Genomic DNA, 22,936 nt, shown 5'->3' with positions numbered 1-22,936 from the left:
CTCACAGAGAGTGGTGAGTCTATGGAATTCTCTGCCTCAGGTGGAGGCAGGTTCTCTGGACGCTTTCAAGAGAGAGCTAGATAGGGCTCTTAAAAATAGCGGAGTCAGGGGATATGGGGAGAAGGCAGGAACGGGGTACTGATTGGGGATGATGAGCCATGATCACATTGAATGGCGGTGCTGGCTCGAAGGGCCGAATGGCCTACTCCTGCACCTATTGTCTATTGGCTCAGTATTAGAACAACCGATAACTTCAATGGTAGACACAATAAGCTGGAGTAACTCAGATACTAGGGAGAGTCTAGGACCAGAGGCCAGGGCCTCAGAATTAAAGGACGTTCCTTTCGGAAGGAGATGAGGAAGTTCTTTAGTCGGAGGGTGGTGAATCTGTGGAATTCATTGCCACAGAAGACGGTGGGGGCCAAGTCAATGGAAAATTTTAAGGCAGAAACAGATAGATTCCTGATCAGTATGGGTGTCGGGGGTTATGGGGAGAAGGCAGGAGAAGAGGGAGGGATAGATCAGCCATGATTGAATGGCAGAGTAGACTTGATGAGCCGAATGGCATAATTCTGCTCCTATCACTTATGAATTTATACATAATCTTTTTTTTATATTTCCATATTTCTTTAAGGTAAAGGTACCTTACCTCCCTATCCTACCTTACCTTAATTAGTGTAGATGGGACATGTTGGTCGGAAACATGGTTGGGCAAGTTGTGCCATAGGGCCTGTTTACATACCTGTATGCCTCTATGACTCTAAAACTATTACCTTAAAGAAATATAAAAAATATTAAAAAATGTATGCATCTACCATTGAAGTGATTGGATGTGCTAATACTGAAGTCTACAAACGTGGAGCGTGTAGGTGCTGAGCCCATTGGCCCCAGCAAGGGAAACAGTGGGCTGTTTAAGTTGAGATGATGAACCCCAGCCTGAGTCCTTGTTTTGGAGCATCATCCGGTGGTCCTGATGCATGGAATTCCATGTTCTAGGATATATTCTGCCATTTATACAAATATTAGTAATATTGATGCTATTTTTGGTTGGTCGTTGATCTTGACTCACTTTAATGAAGTTCCAGATGCTATGATACCATCTTTGCCATGATATGGTGTTGAAAGCTGGTCTGCTGGAGTCAATGACTAGCACCCTGGCATGTCTGAAGAAGGAAATGTTACCTATTCCTTCTCTCCAGAGATGCTGCCTGACCCACTGAGTTACTCCAGCATTTTGTGTCTATCTTCAGTATCCTGACCTCGGTGTTGCTGTTGCCGGGCAGATTCGCAGCTGCACGCAGTGCAAGCGAGCACCCAATGATTTGAGCAAAATGGAGAACTTTGGAATACATATGAGTAATTTTCCTTGAGTGTTCACTGTCTTGTGAAGTGTCCAGTGACTGCACAGCAACCACACATATATGACGAAAGCAGTGAGTGTATTGTGAGTTCTAAACTAAAAGCAGAGACTGTTGGACATCCTCAGCATGTCAGCTCGTATCTACTGGAAGAGAAACACCTAGCATTTCAGCTGGGAGACTTTTTTCTTCAGATCTGTGGATCTACATTGTGAGTTTTTGTTTTCATTCGCAACATTGTGCGTGGCGGAAGTTGGTAATCGATGGTTGGCACAAACTGGGTGGGTTGAAGTGCTTGTTTCCATGCTGCAACTCTAAATTAAACAGGGCAGCACAGTGGCACAGCTGTAGAGTTGCTGCCTCACAGCGCCAGAGACCCAGGCTCGATTCTGACTACCGGTGCTGTCAGTACGGAGTTTGTACGTTCTCCCTGCGGCCGCGTGGGTTTTCTCTGGGTGCTCTGGTTTCCACCCACAATCCAAACACGTACAGGTTTGTAGGTTAATAGGATTCTTTACATAGTAAATTGTCCCCAGCGTGTAGGATAATGGTACTGGACAGGGATCATTGGTCGGTGCGGACTTGGTGGGCTGAAGGGCCTGTTTCCACGCTGTATCTCTAAACTAAACAATGACATTTATGTCATAACAAGATGAGATATGCATTGCATTGCGATTGACTTCACTGAGCCTGGATCTGATGCCACAAAAATATCAGATGCACTAGTCAGTATCATGACCAGAGTGCCCAGTCCAATTTTGCAAGAGGCCTGTTCTCACCTGGAAATAATTATCAACAAGATGTATTCAACATAAAATTGATACTGGATCAATTCGCACTGGTAAAACTGCACACTGTGATTTAATGTCTTGGCAGGAAAGGCCTGTATAGAGAGGATGTGGAGAGGATGTTTCCACTGGTGGGTGAGTCTAGGACCAGAGGTCAAAGCCTCTGAATAAAAGGGTGCACCTTTAAATAGGAAGAAGGAATTGCTTTAGTTAGAGGGTGGCGAATCTGAGGGATTCTTTGCCACAGACAGCATGTGGAGGCCAAGTCAATGGGTATTTTTAAGACGCAGATTGACAGATTCTTGACTAGTGCAGGTGTCAGGGATTATGGGGAGAAGGCAGGAAAATAGGGCTGAGAGGGAGAGATAGATCAGCCATGATTGAATGACGGAGCAGACTCGATGGGCCGAATGGCCTATTTCTGTTCCTATGACTTATGAACTTAGGAGAACCTACTGGCACAGGTTTGTATCAGTAGAAAGGACGGGAAAGGAATGGAGGGTTATGTTCTGAGTGCAGGTAGATGGGACGAGGGGGGAAAAAAAGTGTTCGGCACGGACTTGAAGGGCCGAGATGGCCTGTGTAGGAATCATTTGTTCTGGCGTTAGAGCAGATGGAATCATTGAAACCATAATCATACTCATACTTTATGAGCCAAGTATGTTTTGCAGCATAAGAGGAATTTCATTTGCCACACAGTCATACCAATAAAAAGCAACAGGACTCACAAAATACATTTTAACATAAACAAGGTTGCATTAAAAAAAATTGCAGTGGGAACTGAAAGTTGCTGTTTAAAACATGTCCAGAAAAGAGGCCAAGTAAGTACATTTATTAATCATATATAACATAACTAATACAGAAAACTTTAAGAAGGAACTGCAGATGCTGGAAAATCGAGGGTAGACAAAAATGCTGGAGAAACTCAGCGGGTGCAGCAGCATCTATGGAGCGAAGGAAATAGGCAACGTTTCGGGACGTTGCAGCTGCACCCGCTGAGTTTCTCCAGCATTTTTAGTCTACCTAATATAGAAATCTATTAGGTTTATATAATATAGTAGCAGTAGAGAAAAAGAAAATAATAATAATAATAATAATATATAATAATATATCTTTTATTGTCATTGCACGTCAGTGCAACGAGATTTAGTGTGCAGCTCCACTGATGTACAAGAAAGGTAAATAAATACAATACATAAATAAGCAAGCTACATAAAAAGAAAAACTCTAGCTATATGGGTTGAAATGAAAATAATAATTTTTTTTTTTTTTTTTAAATATTTTATTTTATTAGAAGTACAGTCATATGGCACCAAAGTGCCTAATATATATTTTCATAATACATTTTATGTACAACTTCTTTTTTTTTTTTTTTTATTACACTGAAAAAAGATTAGAATAAGAAAAAGAAGTTAGATAGTAAAGGATAGAAAGATGTGAAATATCTAGTGTGTGAAAAAAGAAAATGAGTAAATGAAGAAAGTTGAGAGAGAGAATAGAGAAAAGAAAAGAAAATAAAAAAAGAAAAGGAGATCATTATTTATAGTCTTGACCAACCCTCGTCCAGTCCTGAAACAGTTATTTTTTACAATTGTGTTGCACCATATGATTCCAAAAAAACGACGAATGGAGACCAACTCGTTATGAATTGGTCTGATTTATCCATTAGGAGGAATCGCATTTCCTCAAGATGAGCGGTGTCCAACATACTTGCAATCCACATTTTAAGCGTTGGTATTGATGTACCCTTCCAAAATTTAAGAATTAATTTTTTTGCTATTATTAAACCATAGTTAAGGAATAGATTTTGAGATGTGTTCAATTTATTCCCATCTTCCATTATGCCAAATATAATCATTTCAGTATTAGGTTCCATTCTTGTCTTGAATAATTTTGTAAATATTTCAAAAATATAATTCCAAAATCTATAATAATTTCATTGGTAATTTTTTCAGGACCTGTGCAAGTCTAGCATCTAAGATCAATCCTTAACTATCTTAACTGCAATTGACCACATTGAAACGTACCGAATAGTGAAAGGCCTGGATAGAGTGGATGTGGAGAGGATGTGTCCACTAGTGGGACAGTCTAGGGACAGAGGTCACAGCCTCAGAATATAAGGACATGCCTTGAGAAAGATGAGCAAGGGGTCACAGTTTAAGGATAAGGGGGAAATCTTTTAGGACCGAGATGAGGAAAACATTTTTCACACAGAGAGTGGTGAATCTGTGGATTTCTCTGCCACAGAAGGTAGTTGAGGCCAGTTAATTGGCTATATTTAAGAGGGAGTTAGATGTGGCCCTTGTGGCTAAAGGGATCAGGGGGTATGGAGAGAAGGCAGATACAGGATACTGGGTTGGATGATCAGCCATGATCATATTGAATGGCGGTGCAGGCTCGAAGGCCTACTCGAATGGCCTACTCCTGCACCTATTTTCTATGTTTCTATGTTTCTATGAGGAATTTCTTTAATCAGTAAGTGGTGAATCTGTGGGATTCATTGCCACAGAAGCCTGTGGAGGCCATGTCAATGGATATTTTTAAGGCAGAGATTGACAGATTCTTGATTAGTACCTACGACCTCGTGACGACCTCGTGACGACCATGCTGCGAGTATGAGTCAAGGGCAAACTCGGCAGAGGTCGTGAAAGTGGGACAGGCCCTTAAAGAGGGCAAACGAGGACCTCCTTTCCACACCTCTCCTGAAAGGCAGGTGGTGCAGCTTGTAGAGTTGCTGCCTTACAGCACAGGCAGCGGCAGAGACCCGCGTTCGATCCTGACTTTGGGTGCTTGTCTGTATGGAGTTTGTACGTTCTCCCCGTGACCTGGAATGGAATTCTTTATTGTCACGTGTGACAAGGCAAGAGTGGAATTCTTTGCTTGCATTCCCCAGAGTATGCAACTAGTCCTGCGTGGGGTTTCTCCAAGAACTTCACTTTCCTCCCACACTCCGAAGACATACAGGTTTGTAGGTTAATTGGCTTGGTATAAATGTAAAAATTGGCCCTAGCGTAGGAAAGTGTTAACATGCGGGGATCGCTGGTCGGCGCGGACTCAGTGCATGTTACTGCGCTGTATCTCCAAACTGAACTAAACGAAACTTCAAAGCACAATAGGCTCAGAGATCAGTTGAACATAGTTCAAAACTAAATCAGTCTTAATTTCTTACCAATCGCTCCACTGCGATCCAGGGGCATTTGCAGAATCGTGAAGGGAATGTGTGTGTGTGTGAGGTGGCACTTACACAAAGAACAGAGAACATTGTGGTAATGCTAAACAAATCTCCCTGCTAGAAGTAGGTCAGGATGGAATTACTGACTAAAGTGCTGGAAATTATTTTTTCCTCGGGCTATAATTCTTTCTAGTTCTTACTATTAAGTTCTTATTGGTATCGTGGTACTGAACTGGCAAGATTTTAATCCCCAAGAAAACTTGCCTTTGCATTTCAGGATTAATGTTGTAACAAATTGGATATATTAATTCAGAACTATTCGTGGATTAGTGCTTTGAACTAATTTGCCCACTTGCTGCCTCAAAGCTTGAGTTGAAAGCATAGGGATTCATATCAGTGGGACAATAATTTCGCAGCTGCCATCATTCTTGCCCTCTATTTGACCTTTGAGAGAAACTCTGGAAACTGGTGAGAATATAGGTTTTAAGTTTAGGTATGTTGTTGTTGTCACGTGTACTTCTTGCTTGCGTATGGCGTGCACAGCCTAAAGTTGTAAGACAACTTGTTCTGTTTGATCAAAAGGGAACTGCAGATGCTGGAATATCGAAGGTACACAAAATTGCTGGGGAAACTCAGCGGGTGCAGCAGCATCTATGGAGCGAAGGAAATAGATGCCTGAAGAAGGGTTTCGGCCCGAAACGTCGCCTATTTCCTTCGCTCCATAGATGCTGCTGCACCCGCTGAGTTTCCCCAGCAATTTTGTGTACCTTTGTTCTGTTTGATCTTCTGTTTGTGCACGCCAGGTTGATTCGTTGAAACAGGGTGGACCACGTGAAGGTTGCAATCTCCCACCCTGTCACGTGTACTGAGGTACAGTGAATACCTCACAGCACCAGGGACCTGGGTTCGACCCTGACTACGGGTGCTTGTCTTTGTGGAGTTTGTACGTTCTCCCTGTGACCTGCGTGGGTTTTCTCCGGGATCTCCGGTTTCCTCCCACACTCCAAAGACGTCCATTTCTGTAGGTTAATTGGCTTGGTATAATTGTAAATAGTCCCCAGTGTGTGTCGGATAGTGTAAGTGTGCGGGGATCGCTGGTCAGCGCGGACTCTGTGGGCCGAAGGGCTGTATCTCTAAACTAAACTGAACTGTTTTGCATGCAGTGTTCAAGAAGGAACTGCAGATGCTGGAAAATCAAAGGTACACAAAAATGCTGGAGAAACTCAGCGGGTGCAGCAGCATCTATGGAGCGAAGGAAATAGGTGACGTTTCGGGCCAAAACCCTTCTTCAGACTGATAGGGGGCGGGGGGGGGGGGGGAAGAAGGAAGGAAAAAGGGAGAAGGAGGAGCTCGAGGGCGGGGGGATGGGAGGAGACAGCTCGAGGGTTAAGGAAGGGGAGGAGACAGCAAGGGCTAGCAAAATTGGGAGAATTCAATGTTCATGCCCGCCGGACGCAGGTAACTGTTTTGCATGCAACCAGATTGTGGAAACCAGATATCAAGACCTGAAGAAGGGTTTCGGCCCGAAACGTTGCCTATTTCCTTCGCTCCATAGATGCTGCCTCACCCGCTGAGTTTCTCCAGCTTTTTTCTCTACCTTCGATTTTCCAGCATCTGCAGTTCCTTCTTAAACATCAAGCCCAAAGAAGTATGTATTGTGTCAGGGGATGTATTGACTTATTGAGAGGGAAGGACCCTACCATAGAAATAGAGTAATAGGTTAAAGGATGACGTCGAATTCAAAGCTAAATGTTGGTTTATGGTGGTGCGGTAGTACGTCACAATGTATAGATATTTTTGATGCGAGTACAATAGGTATATTCACTTTTGATTTGTTTTATCTTCGTTTAATTAGGAATTTCTAAGCAGATTGTGATCTTTAACTACAGGCAGGCACTAAAACTCTAAGCTCCTTACACTCCTCTCTCCTCAGCCTAGCTAAAGCTTAATGAGAATGTAATCTTACCGGCATTCGCTTCTAATCGGAGACGGGAGCTTTTTGATATAAAAACAAAAATGCTGAGCGCGATTCAGAACAGGAAGCATTTATGGATGAGGAACAGGTTTAGTGTTTTAGGTCAATAACCCTATAATTGCTAAGTTTAGCTCTTCTAACGCCCACGATAACCTTAAAACCTTAAAATTATGGGAGCCGCAAAACCTTTTTTCTCTGAAAGACACAAAATGCCGGAGTAACTCAGCGGGACAGGCAGCATCTCTGGAGAGAAGGAATGGGCGACGTTTCGGGTCAGAGATAAGGAAGTGGAAGGTGTGAAAACGAGACAAAGGGGACAATGGACAAGGAAAATGTAGATTAGATCATTGTTAGCCAGGAGAAGGTAACAACAAAGCAAACAGAGGTAAAATGTAAACAAGGACAGTCAGACTGGTCGGAGAACTGGAAAAGGGGGGAGGGATGGAGAGAGAGGGAAAGCAAGGAGAAACTCAGCGGGTGCAGCAGCATCTATGGAGCGAAGGAAATAGGCAACGTTTCGGCCCGAAACGTTGCCCATTTCCTTCGCTCCATAGATGCTGCTGCACCCGCTGAGTTTCTCCAGCATTTTTGTGTACCGATGGAAAGCAAGGGTTACTTGAAGTTAGAGAAGTCTCAACCCAAAACATCACCCATTCCATCTATCCAGAGATGCTGGCTGTCCCACTGAGTTACCCAAGCATTTTGTGTCCATCTTTGGTTTAAACCAGCATCTGCAGTTCCTTCCTTACTATTTTATTTTCCTCAGGAAAATGTCAAGGACCTTATGGCCTAGTTTTAAGGTGAGAGGGACAAAGTTACTTCAGCAAAGGAGATGAGCAGGGCAAGTTATCTTTTTGCACGGAGGAAAGAAAGTGTCTGGAACCCGCTGCCAGGGATGATGTTGGTGGAGGCAGATGTGATAGTGGCATTCAAGGGGCTTTCAGATAGGCATTTGGATATGCAAGGAATGAAGGGTCATGGAGATTTGCCAGAGGAGATTAATTTAACTTGGCATCATGGTCGGCACGGACATTGTGAGCCAATAGGCCCATTCCTGCGATGTTCCAGGAAGAAGTTGCACACAGTACACAAACTGCAGAGGTCAGAATTAGAATATAGAACATGGACCAAAAGAGAAGATAGACACAAAAAGCTGCAGTAGCTCAGCGGGTCAGACAGCATCTCTGGAGAAAAGGAATAGGTGATGTTTCAACCCGAACTCCAGAGATGCTATTTGACCCGCTGAGTTATTCCAGCTTTTTGTGTCTATCTTCGGTTTAAACCAGCATCTGCAGATCCTTCCTGCATAGAACAATGCAGTGCTGGAATAGACCCTTCGGTCCATATGTCTACGCAAAAGCTTCTCGCATGCCACTATTGTACTGAGCATGCTTCGCTGGAGCTGTGAGGCAGCATCTCCACTGGCTGCAACACTGCTTTCCTTTTCCAAAGGCTGATCTTTAGCCCGAGATTCACTTTCTGGCATTAGCTCCATCTCCCATGAACAGTTCCTCTTTATCGATTAACTGCACATTTTAGTGACTTTTAATTAAAAACATTATGCATATAATTACAATACATTATAGATGATGGTGTGAATACAATATTGTAAGCTACAACAGGGGTGCCACAATGGAGCAGTGGTAGAGTTGCTGACTTGCAGCGCCAGAGACCCGGGTTCAATCCTGGCTCCGGGTGCTGTCTGTGTGGAGTTTGTTCATCTCCCCACGACCACGTGGGTTTTCTCTGAGATCTCCGGTTTCCTCCCACCCTCCAAAGACGTACAGGTTTGTAGGTTAATTGGCTTGGTGTAAATGTAAATTGTCCCTAGTGTGTGTAGGATAGTGTTAGTGTGCGGGGATCGCTGGTCGGCGTGGACTCGGTGGGCTGAATGGCCTATTCCCGCGCTGTATCTCTAAACTAAACTAATGGTAGACTGGACTGCAGAGTCTACATTACAATCAGATCAGCCACGTATGCCAGAAGTCACTCGATGGGCCGAATGGCCTACGCCTACCTCTAATTATAATGCATGCAAATCCACCATTCATCTTGGCTTCAATTTTATAAAACTAGAGTGATGATTCAGGGTTCATAAGTTCTTAAGTGACAGAATAGAATTGTCTTTGGTAAAATGGTAAATTGTCCATGGTGTGTGTTGGATAGTGCTGGTGTTCAGGGATCGCTGGCGGGCACAGACTCGGTGGGCCGAAGGGCCAATTTCCTCGCTGTAAATCTAAACTATAAAGTGGTACTCCCTGTAAAACTAGTTTGCCATTGTGTCTCAATTACTATTTACTTCCCCTTCCGCCTGTGTAACCACGGTAACTCGGACTTTTATGTTTTAGTAACTTCAGATTCGGAGTAGTTCGTTGTCATATACACCAGGGTGCAATGAAATTCCTAGTTCACATGAAGCGAACATAAATACAATTAGTACATCAATAAATATAACAGCAACACGCAAAACGTCGCCAATCTCTGACACCATTTAAACGGTAATTGTTATCGTAGCCTATTAAAGCCCTTAACTTTCTACATTGTAATTGGAGTCTTTCAAAATAGCACCAAAATAGTAAGATTAAACGAGAACTTACCAGTTTGAAGTTTGATCTGTATTTTATGAGGAGTTACGATGAGGGATTACGTGAAGAACCCCGCTTCCAACGCATGCGTGTCATTCTTCAAAGCAGCGGTGTGAGGTCACAGAAACCTATAATGACCTAACATAGTAAGATTATCAAAGAGATACCAGTTTTTGATATGATCATAGGAGGGTGGGAGCGGAGGGCACGTAATCCCTCATCGTAACTCCTCATAAAATACAGATCAAACTTCAAACTGGTAAGTTCTCGATTAATCTTACTATTTTACTTCGGAGTCACGTGAGTGACTACGTGAAGATTTCAAAGCTCTGTGACCTCATGCCGTGGAACGAGTCCATGCTTCACAACTGCCTTGGGTATTGGGAGAAGGTGTCGTTAGCAATTTTTGAACACACCCATACAAAAACTTGTGTGATATAACGAAAAATAAATTTATTAAGTTGAAATCATAGCCCTGTAACCTTTCGGGCAAATTATATTATTGAACGTAACATGCTTTCAGAAAATGATGATGGATCCAAAACTGGTTTGTTATAAACCTTTGGAAAGTCTTTTCTGATGACCATCCTGCCATTATGAGGATTTGGTCTGTGGGCACCTCCAGAATTTTTGCTGCGGACGTCGCTGCAGCCTTGGTGGAATGAGATTTAAAACATTAGTGTCTATTCCTGCCATCTTTAGGACATATTTCAGCCACCTTGAGATAGTTTGGGTCGTGACCCTTTTGTGCGGTTTCTTGTAAGAAATTAACAGAGCCATTTCCTGACCTCGAATGATCTTGGTATTTTCCATGTATAATAGGATATGTTTGGCTATACACAGGCTTTCGTCATTTATTTGGATATGCCATAAATTCGATCACTTGCCCCGATGAACCTGGTCTGTTTTGTTTTATTCAATCATGTATGACAAATACCAGTTTCTCGAGTGAGATCATCAAGCAGTCCAGCCTCAGTTTGTTTAATGACTGGACTCGTTGTGCGGTAACTAACACCATGAGCATAACCATCTTCATGGTCAGTTTCCGAAGTGATAATGATGTTATGGGCGACCAACTTCTCAGCATGGTCAAACCGACACCCACATCCCAGATTCTGTAGTACCTGGTTTTTGGGGGTTTTGCATTAAATATGCCCCTCATAAGTTTTGTTACCAGGGGGTGCGTTCCCACCGTGTGCCGCTCCGTTCCTTGCGATAGGTAATTGGAGAGTGCACTTCTGGCACTATTAATGGCACTGTAGCCCAATCATTTATCACAATGGAGGCTTGTTAGAAATTCCAATACGGCCGGAATGTTCTTGGATCTTTGGTCTAGGTTGTTGTCAAAGCAGTATTTGCCCCATTTCTTGATATGTCCGAGGTACTGCTTTTGTGTTGACAGTCTTTGTGCTGATGTGATGGGATTCATAGTCCTGTCTGACAGCCCCATGCCGTGTAGTGGGTCTTTCAGACTCTACAAATCAACAAATCCATATTCTTATGGCATGGGTGACTGCCCTCAGTCACTGGATGAATTAGTAAATTTTGGCTATGTCCAATAAGGGAACATGGTTCTAACACCATCCCCTGTATAACCGAAACCACGGTTGAGTCGGCCAATCGGGTCCTATGAGAATCCCAGATGCCGAATCTTGTTGAATTTTCCTTAGTACCCGATTGATGAGGCAGAACGGAGGAAATGCATAAAAACACCATTTCCCCCAATGCAGTGAGAAAGCATCTGTAGCTTCTGCCCCAGGGTCTGGTTCCCAGGACACATACCTTGGTAGTTGGTGATTCAACCTGGATGCAAAAAAGATCAATATCTGGCGTACCATATTTTGCTGTAATTTCAGCAAATACTTTTTTATTGTATTGTATTGTATTGTATTCAAATTTATTGTCATTGTCTCAGTTAGAGACAACGAAATGAATTTCCCTTACAGGCAGTATCATAAAAATAAAAATAAATAAATAATAATAATAATAATAAATAATAAAACATATTAAAAATAAAATAGAATTTAAAAAAAAAGCACAAACACTGAAAGTCCACGACACAACATAACACCGTGGCACCAAGGTGAGGAAGGCACCATAGTCCAGCCAGCCTCCCCTCCGTTCTTCCCAGATGTTCACTCGTGGTCGAGGCCTTCCTAGCACCCGCAGTCGCCGCCCCGGGTGGCCCGATGTTCAGGCCCTCACGCCGGGCTGGTGGATGGTTTAACATCCATTCCGTGTTTTCGTTAAATTTGCGTGACCTGGTGTCTGCCACTGAATTTAGCTTCCCTGGTAGGTATGTTGCCGATATCCAAATGTTTCTTTGGATACACCATTGCCAAATTAAATTTGCCAATTGATCACAAGATGTCGATATATTTCCACCCATATAATTAATATATGCCACCTCCACTGTCTTTCACCTCCCTCCACAACTAGAAACAGAATTAGTGGCTCCCCAACCAATGGCGCTGGCATCTGTTTGTAATACCATAGACGGGTTGTCAATGATGATGGGGTTGGAGCAATACCTAATGTTATGTTCCCACCACTGTAGTTCAATTATAGCTTCTGTAGGTAGCATCTTAGGCCTATCAAAATGACCCTTGTTAAATTTGAGTGCTCTAATTTTTGCTCTTTGCAAATTTTGATAATGTAATGGCCCAAATTGTGTGGCCGGGAATGTAGCCACAATCTTCCCCATTTATCCGGGCTACCCGTCTAATGGAGGGTCTGTTGGTGTTAAGAAGCTTGCTGCAATCCTCCTGTAGGGCTGCGGCTTTATCTATTGGTAAAGTTACTAACATATTGACCGTGTTAATGGTGAATGTATGTTCCACCTTTTAGTACCATGGTGGCCTCTGTTGGTTGCTTCATTGTCAGAATGATCCATAAATTATTGAGTGACGCGTGTTAGCGCTCAGTAATTTGATTATGTAAAGGTCACGATCATGTGGCTGGCACACACAGCCCCTAATGCCAATATTCTACTCCCAGTCTGGTGGATGGTTTAGTTCCCTGCAAGCATCCCTTAAGGCTGTACCCTTCCTTACGACAAAGTCACTGCCATGTGAACCAACCTTCTTCTTGCCTTAATTTAGTAAGAACCAGACTTCCTTAGTTACCAGTGGGTTTCTGTTTCCTTCTGGATCCCCGAGGCCGTGTGTTGTGGGTGTATACATCTTCCAGCATAAGGCGATACCTTTGAGGACGATGTTTGGACGTCTAGGTGAGCTCCAGATTGGCTTCATAGTCCAACTCCTTGACCTTCTAGCTGGGTCACCTCCAAATAAAGGGTTTTGCTTGGAGGTTTGGGGTTAACGCAGGCCCGCGTCAATCCCGGTTGGATGTTCCAGGAGCATAAATAAATGGTTAGCACATTCATGGATTTACAATCCTCGGTGGCCAGCGACAGCTATGGCTAATGTTAGCCCCACCAATTGATAGCAAGCCACGTGGTCTATGCTAGCTTCTAATCTGGTTAATAGATCTTCCCCAGTTAGCTTTAACTTATCCCTGTTGATTTCCCCTGAAACATAAAACAGACACTCCCTTGTGCCTGCCAGATGAGGATGGAATATGCCATCAATTTTTGGCCTGCTAAATCCTTCATCTCAACATATAATTCCTGTATTTCTATCAGGAAAGGACCAATAATGCACTCTATGACTTGGTGACTAAGAATGGCATCACCTCATAGTTACAGCAATATATCTATTACCTGTCCAGGACTTGACCCCAGCATTCTTCTGATAGAAGAGTCTGCTGGGGAGGGAGAACGCATGGTATAGCCCTATAGAAGGTGCTGCTTTCATCTCCTGAATCTGTCATTCCCTCAAGCACTTCCCTGTAGTAATAGAAGTGAGCTACAGCCCTGTAAAAAGGTGCTGCCACGGGACTTACCCACTAGAGGCTTTCTTCTTGGACCTGCATCCCTCCAACGAGGTATGTTCTCCCAGGTGTAGGCCCTGCAGTGCCTACGCGGTGCAGTGTTCACGGCCACTGTGCCGTCAGTACTTCCCTGTGGCGCTGCAACTGCAATTCCAGCGCGGTGACCGCACACCGTTGGCCTGAGCGTCCCTCAGGCAGTTCCAACATGTTTCCTTTCACCCCAGACTCACTGGAGGTGAGTAGTTCTGCGGCCCGTTCAGGGTCTGCCCAGAACTGATCCTCCGTGTTCTCCTCTGATGAGGAAGAGACACTGTGCAGCCCCCGAGGGGTACCGCTGTGGGGCTTACTAGTTGCCCACTGTGGCAGCCTCCATCTCCCGGAGTCTGCCACGGAGGATCTCCTTGAGCAACCGCCGACCCCGGTGCTCACGGGCACTGGTCGCTTGCGGTTGTTCTCCAGCCGGTCAAACCAGCTCCAATGCCCGTTAACTCCAACCGCTCGGGCCAATCCCGGTGCTTACGGCACTGGTCCCTCGCGGTAGTTCCGCAGCCGGTCAAACCGGCTCCAATGCTCTCAGTACTGGCCACTCCCGGCTGCTCGTTAATCTTAAACCGCTGGGACCGACCCCGGTGCTCACGGCACTGGTCCCTCTGCGGTCGTTTTGCAGTCGGTCAGACCGGCTCCAATGCCCTCAGCACTGGCCGCTCCCGGCTGCAGTAGGGACCCCTCGGTAATCTCGGCACTGGCCGCTAGCGACTGCTCCAAGCCAGACTCGCTTGAGACTGGCATATGGGACGTCTTTTGCTTCGCTTCCCACCCGGCCGAGAAGTGAATTTTGCCGGTGCGGGAGCGAAGTCGGGCACAGCTGTTTCCTCTCCGGAAGTTTCGCGTGCCGTTGGCTGCTGCTGCCGGCTGCCCGCACTCCGCGGTTCTCCCCCGCCAGTTTTCCGCAGCCTTCATGGATCCGGTCCATGTCTCCACCTAAAAGGTAAGTGGAAGGAACGCAGAGTCTCTTACCTGCTGCTCCCGACTTTCAAATTCTCCACTAGGGGAACGTCGTTCCCCCTGCTGTGACTCGTTGCAATGCGTGTAGCGATATGACACGCATGCGTTGGAAGCGGGGTTCTTCACATAGTCACTCACGTGACTCCGAAGTAAAACATGGCGCCTCTTGTAGACAATTTCTGTAGATAGACACAAAATGCTGGAGTTACTCAGCGGGTCAGGCAGCCCCTCTGAAGAAAAGGAATTGGTGATGTTTCGGGTCGAGACACTTCTTCAGACTGAGAGTCGGGGAGAGGGAAATTAGAGGTATGAGAGGGTAGAAAGAACAAATTAATGAAAGGTATGGAAAAGGACAAATCAAAGCCAGCAACGATGACCAAGGAAAGGTGGAGCCCACAATGGTCCATTGTTGGCTGTGGACTATTTCTGCACACTTGCTAACCGAGGATGTATTTTGGTACGGGAATACTAAGTGGACTGTACGTCAGAAAAGAATTTCACTCTGCGTTTGCACGTGACAATGAACCTTATGAATTTTACGGGTGCGCCTGGAATTTACCACAAAGCTGCTTTTGATGCGTGAACACTCCGCAATGATTATCCTCTCCCCACCCCCACCCCAAAGGTGTTAATGGAGGGGATTAAAAGGCACCAAAACATCTGAATATCTCTTGTTATTCGATGGCACGTATACCATTTGCCACTTAACAGCCCTGATCTTTCTGCATGCAGTGTTTCCCTCCCCTGATCTCAGCCCCATGTGGCCTAACCCATAGCTCAAACCTTAATCTAATATAATCAATACCTTTAGAGAAATCAGTGAGCCACACTCATTCAATATTGCAAACAATCTGGTTATCTTCATGTCTCGACGTTATAAGGTCACTGTTGACAGAATACATGAACCCAATGATACCGATCAACAATAAATTCAATTTTCACTCCAATCCAATCCTTTTTTACCTTGATACAAAGCACACGGAAAAGAGTATTGTTATTATCAAATATTTTTCATACTCTTTAAATCATTAACAGGGTGAACAACATGGAGGTTTCATTTTTTCTTTTTCTTTACTGCCAATTGATTTTATATTTGCCAAATGTGCATCCTTTACGCTCGGATTATAAATAATTCACTTTCTCAGAGCTGTACGCTGCTACTCCACTACAGATATATTTTATCTTGAAGACTTTTATTGGGATTTTGGGGAAACAATTATTTTTATGTTCTGAATTTGAAGATGGAGTACTCATATAAAATTTAAAAAATCATAGATTGTAATAAAAGTCGATTGATGGTTGAAAGTAGACCTCCGATCTGGACATCGTTTAGAGATACAACATGGAAACAGGCACTTTGGCCCACCGAGTCCAAGCCGACCAACGAAAACTGGAATCTCTGTGAAGCACATAGTAGCTCCTGGATGTGGGAATGCTCGCCCACCTACTCCCAAATCTCGGGACTTGCAGTCCCAACATGTTTCAAACCTTAAATCAATGTGAGCCACCAGTCAGGTGACCTTGAAATGCAGAAATAAGATTGTAAAACCCCTTAAAACCACACAACACAGATTAAAAAAGTCACAAGGAACTGCAGATGTTGGAATCTTGACCGAAACACAAACTTCTGGAGTAACGCAGTGGGTCAGGCTCAACCAGCATCTGTGGAGGGAATGGAATTTTCCTCAGTAAAGAGTCAAGGTGGACTGCAATTAATAATGACTGAGCTACCACCGCAGCCAGCCTGAACCAGAGACTAGCTTCTCCAGTGAGCTGTGTTCCTGTCCGCGGAGGCTGCCTGAATATTTCTCAGTATTTGCTTTAGTTTTAGATTCTCACTTCCTCTTTTTGATCTTATTTTGTTAGAGGGGGCATTGGTGTCAGCAGGGAATAAGAGACTGCAGCTTTATCGAACAATATTATTTTGTGAATTAAAGTGGCTCATGGAGCAAAGGAACAGATCCTCCGGCAGAGGATCATCGGGACAGAGCTACCAGCCTTGGAGGGCATCTACCACACGCGGTGCCTCATGAAGGCCCTCAGCATCCATAAGGACTCATCACACCCCTGCCACGGTCTGTTTCAACTACTTCCCTCCGGCAGACGTTACAAGGCCTTCTACGCCCGAACCTCCAGACTCAGGAACAGTTTCATCCCAAGAGCTATAGCGGCTCTGAACCGCCCTAATGAGTGCCCCCCCACCCACCCCCTTTGGACAGTCTCCCTCAGATGGTCACGTCAATCAATTCAGCTTGTTTATTTATGTATTGTATTTATTTACCTTTCCTGGACATCAGTGGAGCTGCACACTAAATCTCGTTGCACTGACGTGCAATGACAATAAAAGATATATTATTATTATTATTATTATTATAATGTCTGTGCCGAGCGTGATGCCAGGATAAGTCACAGTGCTGGAGTAACTCAGTGGGTCAGGCAGCATCCATAGAGAAAATGGATAGTTGACATCTGAAGAACGGTCCTGACCTGAAACGTCATCTATCCATGTTCTCCAAGGATGCTGCCTGACCCACTGAGTTACTCCAGCAGTTTTTTTTTTGTAAACCAGTATCTGCAAGTATCCTTGTTTCTGCAAGGTAAATTATTCTCATCAATAGCAATAATCTATATCCCTCCAAATCCTCCATATCCATGTGCATATCTAAAGGACTCTAAAATGCTACTATCACATCTGCCTCCACCCTTGACACTACCACCCCTGACAGTGCGTTCCAGACACCCACCATCCTCTATGGGGGGGAAAAAAACTTGCCCCATACATCTTTAAACTTTGGCCATCTCACCTTAAAGCTATGCTTTTTAGTCTTTGATATTTCTACTCTAGGGAGAATGGTTCTCTGACTGTTCACCCTATATATATGGTCTCATAATTTCATATACTTAAGTAAGTAAGTAGGTTTATTGGCCAAGTATTCACATACAAGGAATTTGCCTTGGTGCTCCGCCCACAAGTAACAACATGACATACAGTTACGAATGACTCAGAAAACACTAAACATTAATAATAATAAGACATTCATGATAAAACACCATTGATCAAGCATGTGAACCAACAAAATACCAGATCAAAGGGAGGCTACAGATTTTTGGCTGTTGAGTAGAGCAACTACTCGTGGATAAAAACTGTTTTTATGTCTGGCTGTGGCAGCTTTGACAAGCCGGAGTCGCCTTCCAGAGGTAAGTGATTCAAAGAGTTTGTGGCCAGGGTGAGAGGGGTCAGAGATGATCTTGCCCGCTCGCTTCCTGGCCCTTGCAGTGTACAGGAGGGAAGGTTGCAGCCAATAACCTTCTCTGCTGATCGGACGATTCGCTGCAGCCTCCAGGTGTCGTGCTTGGTGGCTGAGCCAAACCAGACCATGATGGAGAAGGTGAGAACAGACTCTACGATTGCCGTGTAGAATTGGACCATCATTGCCTGTGGCAGATTGTGCTTCCTCAGCTGCCGCTGGAAGTACATCCTCTGTTGTGCCTTTTTGGCTGTCTGAAGAAGGGTCCCGACTTCAATCCGGTCTCCCCTCAGTCTCCACTAGTTTTTCCACAGATCTTTTAAAAATATTTACTATTGTATGGTGTATGGTGTATCTTTTTTGAAATGTTTATCCTAGATGGAATACTGTATATTAGATAGATAGATAGATAGATAGATAGATAGATAGATAGATAGATAGATAGATAGATAGATAGATAGATAGATAGATAGATAGATAGATAAATACTTTATTAAAACATTAGGGTGGCACGGTGGCGCAGCGGTAGAGTTGCTGCCTTACAGCGCCACAGATCCGGTTTCAATCCTGACTGCAGATGCTGTCTGTACGGAGTTTGCACGTTCTCCTCGTGACCTGCATGGGTTTTCTCCGGGATCTTCGATTTGGTCCCACACTCCAAAGACGTGCAGGTCGGTAGGTTAATCAGCTTGGTATAATTGTAAATTGTCCCCAGTGTGTGTAGGATGGTGTGAGTGTGCGGGGATCGCTGGCTGGCGTAGACTTGATGGGCCGAAGGGTCTGTTTCTGCGCTGTATCTCTACAATAAACTAAACTTTAATTTAAAAAAACGAGTTGCTGCTGTGCCTGAGCCAGTCCAGCAACGAGTTCCAAGCGATGAAATATCTCCTGAATGCAAAATAAACCAAAGAGAACAACATGTACCAAAGGCTGGCTGTCCCTAGTGTGCTTTTTTCTGACACAAAGAAATCTACAGAATAAAGGTTGGTCTCTTTGGCAGTACAAATATCCAGTAAAATGTGCGATTCGCATCGTTAATTGTGACAAAATTATTACCCGTGAGCAAAGTATTCAAGATCATCTGGACCTGGTACGAATGTGGTACCTTTTTCTTTGTGGATTACGTTGCTGCAATGAAAGTTTCACACGTGTAAAATTACTGTTCAAAACTAATCAAGCAAAGTATTGGGGTGGAGCAAAACGTTGATGGAAATGAAGGTCAAGGGAAGATATGAAAATGTCCAGAAGTTAAAATAGGAAGTAGTTATTGACAGAAAGTGCTGGAGTCACTCAGCAGGCCAGGCAGCATCTCTGGAGAAAAAGGATGGGTGACATTTCGTGTCGGGACCCTTCTTCAGACCAGGCTTGACCCAAAGCGTCACCCATTCTTTTTCTCCAGAGATGCTGCCTGACCAGCTGAGTTACGCCAGCACTTTGTGTCTATCTTTGGTATAAACATGCATTTGCCGTTCTTTGTTTCTAGTGATAGGTTTGATCCATACGAATGATGGATAGGAGAATGAAGGGTTGATGAAGACATGGAAACAGTAACCTAGAAAAATTGAAACATAGGTGCCGGAGTAGGACATTTGGCCCTTCGAGCCAGCACCGCCATTCAATATGATCATGGCTGATCATCTAAAAGCAGTACCCCATTCCCGTTTTCCCCCCATATCCCTTGATTCCTTTAGCCTGAAGAGCTAAATCTAACTCTCTCTTGAATACATCCAGTGAATCCAGAGAAACGAACGATTCAAAGAAAATGTGAGATGTTGCAACCTGTGAAGGTTTTAAATGGGGGACATGTACAACACATGGTTGAATCTCACAAACGTTTATGTTCCAGAAATGGTTAACTCTATTGAGGCACGCGCAGGATGACTTCCTTCCTCTTCAACCAAGTGGGTTGTGAGGTGGCTGATGCGGAACCCCAGACTCTGCCACCGGAACGGAAGGTGTTTGGCTGGGTGACTGAACGGTGATGGGAGAGGCCATGTCCTTCTCTTATATATAGCCAAATGATCTGGCCTCAACTACATTCTGTGGCAGAGAATTCCACAGATTCACCACTCTCTGTGTAAAAAAACAAAAATTCTCATCTCGGTCCTAAAAGACTTCCCCCTTATCCTTAAACTGTGACCCCTTGTTGTGGACTTCCCCAACATCGGGAACAATCTTCCTGCATCTAGCCTGCCGAACCCCTAAAGAATTTTGTAAGTTTCTATGAAATCCCCCCTCAATCTTCTAAATTCTAGCGAGTACAAGCCGAGTCTATCCAGTCTTTCTTCATATGAAAGTCCTGACATCCCAGGAATCAGTCTGGTGAACCTTCTCTGTACTCCCTCTATGGCAAGGTTCTTGGTGGCCTCTCGATTTTGATTGATGGCGGGCCGGGGAATTCCTCAAACTCGTTTTCTCTGCTAGTCCTGGTGATCTCTCACTGTGACACGGTTCTGTGCATCTGACTTCTAGCTTCTTTTGATGGGCGATTGATGTTTCCCACACATGGGCTAAACTGGCTCGATGCTGGGGTTGTGGGAGACGGCATTGACATTTAATAATAATAATAATAATAATAATATATTTTATTGTCATTGCACATAGGTGCAACGAGATTCGGTATGCAGCTTCCATCCGATATTCATAACTTAAACAAGCAATACAATGTAGATGTTTAAGAAGGAACTGCAGATGCTGGAAAATCGAAGGTACACAAAAATGCTGGAGAAACTCAGCGGGTGCAGCAGCATTTATGGAGCAAAGGAAATAGGCAACGTTTCGGCCCGAAACCCTGAAGGAAATAGGCAACGTTTCGGCCCGAAACCCTGAAGGAAATAGGCAACGTTTCGGGCCGAAACCCTTCCGGGTTTCGGCCCGAAACGTTGCCTATTTCCTTCGCTCCATAGATGCTGCTGCACCCGCTGAGTTTCTCCAGCATTTTTGTGTACCTAATAAAATTTAGATACCCCGAGAAACATGATTTATATTTTTAAAAAAGAACAGTAAAACAGTCTAAAGTGCAAATATGTCTGTGCCGGGTCGATGTGCGTGAATATAATAATAATAATAATAAATTTTATTTATGGGCGCCTTTCAAGAGTCTCAAGGACACCGTACAAAAATTTAGCAGGTAGAGGAAAAACATGTAAGGGGAATGAAATAAATAGTAGAGACATGACTAGTACACAAAGTAAAGACAGAATTCAATTCAAAACACAATATGAGGCAATTCAAGCACAGATGGAAAGGGAGGGGGACGTGGGGCTAAGGATAGGCAGAGGTGAAGAGATGGGTCTTGAGGCGGGACTGGAAGATGGTGAGGGACACGGAATTGCGGATCAGTTGGGGGAGGGCGTTCCAGAGCCTGGGAGCTGCCCTGGAGAAGGCTCTGTCCCCAAAACTGCGGAGGTTAGACTTGTGGATGGAGAGGAGACCGGCTGATGTGGATCTGAGGGACCATGAGGGTTGGTAGGGGGAGAGGTCAGTGAGATATGGGGGGGCCAGATGGTGGAGGGCTTTGTAGGTGAGGATAAGGATTTTGTAGGTGATCCGGTGGGAGATGGGAAGCCAGTGAAGTTGTTTGAGGACTGGAGTGATGTGATGCCAGGATTTGGTGTGGGTGATGAGTCGGGCGGCTGCGTTCTGGACCAGTTGGAGTTGGTTGATGTAGGTGGAGCTGATGCCAAGGAGAAGTGTGTTGCAATAGTCCAGTCGGGAGGAGATGAAGGCATGGATGAGTCTTTCAGCAGCGGGTGGCCGACTAGGAAAAGGGGAGATGCAGCGAGACCTGGGTGTCATGGTACACCAGTCATTGAAAGTGGGCATGCAGGTGCAGCAGGCAGTGAAGAAAGCGAATGGTATGTTAGCTTTCATAGCAAAAGGATTTGAGTATAGGAGCAGGGAGGTTCTACTGCAGTTGTACAGGGTCTTGGTGAGACAACACCTGGAGTATTGCGTACAGTTTTGGTCTCCAAATCTGAGGAAGGACATTATTGCCATAGAGGGAGTGCAGAGAAGGTTCACCAAACTGATTCCTGGGATGTCAGGACTGTCTTATGAAGAAAGACTGGATAGACTTGGTTTATACTCTCTAGAATTTAGGAGATTGAGAGGGGATCTTATAGAAACTTACAAAATTCTTAAGGGGTTGGACAGGCTAGATGCAGGAAGATTGCTCCCGATGTTGGGGAAGTCCAGGACAAGGGGTCACAGCTTAAGGATAAGGGGGAAATCCTTTAAAACCGAGATGAGAAGAACTTTTTTCACACAGAGAGTGGTGAATCTCTGGAACTCCCTGCCACAGAGGGTAGTCGAGGCCAGTTCATTGGCTAAGAGGGAGTTAGATGTGGCCCTTGTGGCTAAGGGGATCAGAGGGTATGGAGAGAAGGCAGGTACGGGATACTGAGTTGGATGATCAGCCATGATCATATTGAATGGCGGTGCAGGCTCGAAGGGCCGAATGGCCTACTCCTGCACCTAATTTCTATGTTTCTATGTTTCTATGGGAGGTGTGAGAGAGGGTCTGAGTTTGGCGATGTTGCGGAGATGAAAGAAGGAGGTTTTAATGACATGGCGGATATAGTACATGGGGGTGGGGGTACTCAGCAGGGCCGGTTTAGAGCAACGATAGCTCTGGGGATGAAGCTGTTCCTGAGTCTGGAGGTGCGGGCATAGAAGGCTTTGTAACGTCTGGATCCCATTTGTATCCCATGTCGGGCCCTTTGTTACACTGTTCAAGTTCTTTCTGCTGGATATGGATGGATCATATGGGGAATAGTGTATCTATCATGACTTTGTGTTGACAGATGTTGAAGATTGTAATTCGATGCTGAACACTAGAGCAAGTTGCATTACACTACGGGCATGTGATAGAAATGATTAAACAACAAAAACTGAATTGGACAGTAAAATAAA

The 22,936-nt window shown here is 44.5% G+C and overlaps 1 protein-coding gene across 4 annotated transcripts in view; it reads left to right on the top strand.

The window, feature by feature from the left end:
• fgd4 (FYVE, RhoGEF and PH domain containing 4) overlaps positions 1 to 22,936 on the top strand; it is a 182,962-nt gene that overhangs the window by 92,207 nt on the left and 67,819 nt on the right. The window lies entirely within an intron of this gene.

The sequence above is a fragment of the Amblyraja radiata genome, chromosome 19 (genome assembly GCF_010909765.2).
Source record: "Amblyraja radiata isolate CabotCenter1 chromosome 19, sAmbRad1.1.pri, whole genome shotgun sequence".
NCBI lineage: Eukaryota > Metazoa > Chordata > Chondrichthyes > Rajiformes > Rajidae > Amblyraja > Amblyraja radiata.
This window is presented reverse-complemented; position numbering and strand designations above follow the sequence as displayed.